Source organism: Peromyscus maniculatus, chromosome 3, assembly GCF_049852395.1.
Source record: "Peromyscus maniculatus bairdii isolate BWxNUB_F1_BW_parent chromosome 3, HU_Pman_BW_mat_3.1, whole genome shotgun sequence".
In the NCBI taxonomy this organism is placed as follows: Eukaryota; Metazoa; Chordata; class Mammalia; order Rodentia; family Cricetidae; genus Peromyscus; species Peromyscus maniculatus.
In genome coordinates this window covers 109,909,688-109,913,569 of record NC_134854.1, presented here as the reverse complement: position 1 = coordinate 109,913,569, position 3,882 = coordinate 109,909,688, and positions in this window count along the sequence as shown.

Sequence of the window (3,882 nt, the reverse complement as noted above, 5' to 3'; positions counted from 1 at the left end):
CCAAAACTCCCTCAGGACTGAGTAAGTGGCTCGGTGGTGTCCAACAGGAAGGAAATGGATCACCCCATGCTGCATCCTGGGTTCCCTGTGAGCCCACGGTCAAGCCTAGGAGGTCTGCTAGAGGTCTTTGTTTGATGTCCCCATGCCATGAGGTGCATAAGGGCAGTCAGCTGACCAGTTATCTCTAGGTGGCACTTTGCAAGGTTCAATTGATGGCCCAATTGGGGCAGAGCATGCACTAGCCCACATGGCCTTTTCTACCACACATTTAAAACGGGAACCTGAAAGCCTTTATGCAGCCGCTTGAATAGTGTGTGTCAGCATTTGGCAATCAAGGCCCTGCTCTCCAGATGCTTAAGCATAGCCCTGGTGTCAGGAAGCTCTGGAAGACAAGGGACAGCCTTTATTTTGTATCTTTTTGCTAGTTTGCTGGTTTCAGGACAGCTTTAGGAAGACTCGCCAGGAGGCAGGCTGTAAACTGATCTCTGGCTAGAGATCCATCTGGATTATTATGATCCCAATGTGGGTCCTGATTGTAAACTCATTTGCATGCATCCTAGCCTGCTTCCAGACTTGTCCATGCTTAGCAGCCCACCCGGTATCAGAAAAGAGAGCGGAGGTCAGATAGGTGAAGGTTCTTTGGAGTCAGAGATTCCTCAGGTTCAGGTTGCATGTGGGCAGGACTCAGAAAGGGAGGGTTCAGAGCTTAGGTAACAGTGTGGGGATAAGGGGACTCTTTTCATTTGCCCGTTCACTGGCAGAAGTTAGATAATTCCAGTGAAATATTGGGGTTCAAGCAGCTGTTATGTGGCCATATTTCTAGGGATATTTAAGGCATTTCTCAGAGTTGTGGGACCAAGAGGAGGAAGCCTCTATGTCCCATGACTGCAGCCGAGAAAAAATAAATAAATAAAAATAACAAATGGGATCCAAGACCCCCATCTCAGGCATCCTTGAGGGTAGATAATCTGTGGACCGGCATAAATTAACAGCACAAGTTACCCCAACCTTCTTCAAGGGAGGGGCAAGAGCTGGGGGTGGGGCTTACGTATTGGAGAACCTCCTGGGAGTCCAGACAGCATTCAATGTTCCGTCAAGAGAGAACAAGTTGTAGTATGCAGCCCAAGGACCCCCTGGGGGTCCAACACGAGAAATATAGCTCATGCTACAGTCAAGGAAAATGGTGAGGGATTGGAAAGGGAAAACTCACCAATCTGGACAGCCAGAGTGTTGTGAGTACCAGTCCCAGTGGTCAGGCAAATGAAAAAAAAAAAAAAAAAAACGGGCAGTTGTAGATCTAATAAACCTGAGTACAGGGTCCCAGATGCAAAGCACTGGGAGAGTCTGTTTTGTCACGGCACCAATGTTGGTTTTAAATGTGGTGCTTTTGCTCTATGAGGAAAGGTCATGAGGCACAACAAAACCCAGGATCAGAGCTTTATTGGGGAGGGGGACAGAAGAGAATGACCAGGCCTATGAAAGACATGTGTAGGGAGAAAGAGTGGGGGAGGAGAGAGAGGAGAGGAGTCGAGTCTGTAACCAGCTTTTTAAGGATCCCCCTGCACATGTGCATGTGGGCTTATGGAGCTATGCCACGCATGCGCTGATTGTGTGAACATGCTGCACACATTTGCGTAATCACGCAGCACACTAATGACCCCTTACTTAGCTACTGAACTGCTCATGTGCGGTCATGCAGCTGGAGGAGTGGCCGGAATCCTAACAACTACCATGGCGCACTCTGTTCGAGCTCATTATAACACCCACTCTTACTGAGGGAGCTGTGGATTCTTCTGACACCCATGAGAACAAAGAGAATAGAGATTGGTCTGACTTACAGAATTTTGTACAGAGGGGGATGTGGTAGCATATGCCTTTAATGCCAGCATTCAAAATGCAGAAGCAGGTTGGTCTATCTCTGTGGGTTTGAATCCAGCTTGGTCTACAAATATACTTTGTGTTTTTAGACCCAGGTATCTGAAATGGGGCACTAAGCTAAGAAACAAAACAAACAAACAAACACCACTCTTGACATTTTCTCAATATTAGGCCCTGTTTTAATACTGCCAAATTTTCTATAAATAAACACATATATCATAATATGTCCCAGAAACTTTGTTGCCAAGGTTATCAGCGGTCTATTCATACAATAACTATCTGTAGAAATCCTCCCACAAGTTTACAAAGAATGCAAAATCAAGACATGTCCATGAAACAATTTGCACAGTTAAGAAGAAGAGATAAGGCATGGACAGCATGGCAGTGATGTACTGCTTGACCGAGTTCCGGCATTTCCACATTGTGAATCACACTTCTCCAGCACCTTTTACCTTCATTTTCATGATTTTCATTATGTGTTATAGGACTTGGCTTATGCCTTTTCCTTTGGAAAATTTTGTGCAGACTTTGAGGGATGAAAATATATGAAATGATAGCCTCTTTAACAAAATAATTCTATGGACAAAATCCCCACCACCATTGAACCATGTAGGGTGTTGACTCTGCACACAGGTATACCATGGAGCCCTCCTGATTACACCATGAACAGGAAAGTTAGAGATTTACTAACTGGACACACCTGACCCCAAGGATGAAGCGTACAATCCAGATCCAGAGCCTGAGGCCATTAAGGGCAAGAGTTCAGTTAATAAATGTAGAGGAATCAGAATGATATTGTAAGACACCAGGACCTTCCCTTTTGGGAGCGTATGAGGGGAACAGGCCCATATAGTAAGACTAAGACACAAAGGGACACAATTGGGGAACAGCTCAGTGCTTACACTGCCCCTTGAGGAAGGAAAATTACTCTTAAATTGTAGTGGAGTGTCTGGTCCCCAGGGAAGTCCTTCTCCCAAGGTCAGGCATTTGGATAAGGGCTTCCATTCCCTCAGGGCCTTGAGGAAAGTTTGTGCTCGCTAAAGGGACTCATTCACCTTATCTCTGGCAGGATGATTTGTGGCCCTTACAATGTTATAAGAGGGCTCCTGATGGAATTACTGAACCTTAGAGAACAATGGGCATTTAGATACTTGCTGAACTTACCAATTTTGTCCCAGGAAAAATGCTGTACTGAAGTTAATGGCCGCTTTCATTCCTGAATCATTGAGTCTCATTTCATTCTTATCTGTAGCTAAACTATTGAGTATAAAAAAGTGTAGCCTTTTTTCAATAAATGTGAGGGCAGCCATCCCAATTCATCTCCCCCCCCCCCCCCCCCCCGCCTCCACATCTCCTCTTTGAGACCTGAACCTTGACAGTGTGGGTCTCCAACAATTTTCCTGACCCCAGAACACCATTATGGGGGTGGGGACAGCTGGCAGATTAGAAGAAAGTGTACAGTATTGTGTCCTCTGACCAGTCTCCCCATCAATCCTCCATACTCTAATTCTGTGCTTCATTTCTTGGCCGATCCTGTTATTCATTCCCAGGACCATGTTTCCTTGCTTCTGCACCCTCACCCCACCCAATAGAGGACCCTCCTACAGAGTCCCCCCAAGAGCCAGGTATCAACGGCTCTGCTGCTGCCCTGGGAAACTTCACCACAGTCAAAGGGCACTAGTGCCAGAGAGGAGTGAGGAGGCGGGGCTGCACTTGGGAGGTGGGAAGGGGCGGGGCTGCACTTGGGAGGTGGGAAGGGGCGGGGCTGCACTTGGGAGGTGGGAAGGGGCGGGGCTGCACTTGGGAGGTGGGAAGGCCCATGAGCCTCAGAAGAGGGATGCTTCTGTGGCTTCCTTCTGCAGGATGAGGCTGAGGGCTGCAGGGTCTACTCCTCAGCTGCTTCTTAGCTCACTCCTCGAGTGCCCAAAGCAGTTGGACCCTATTACCATTTTGGAGGTGTGCATTGCTATGGGTGTGGGTGCGTGTGGGTGCGTGTGGGGGTGT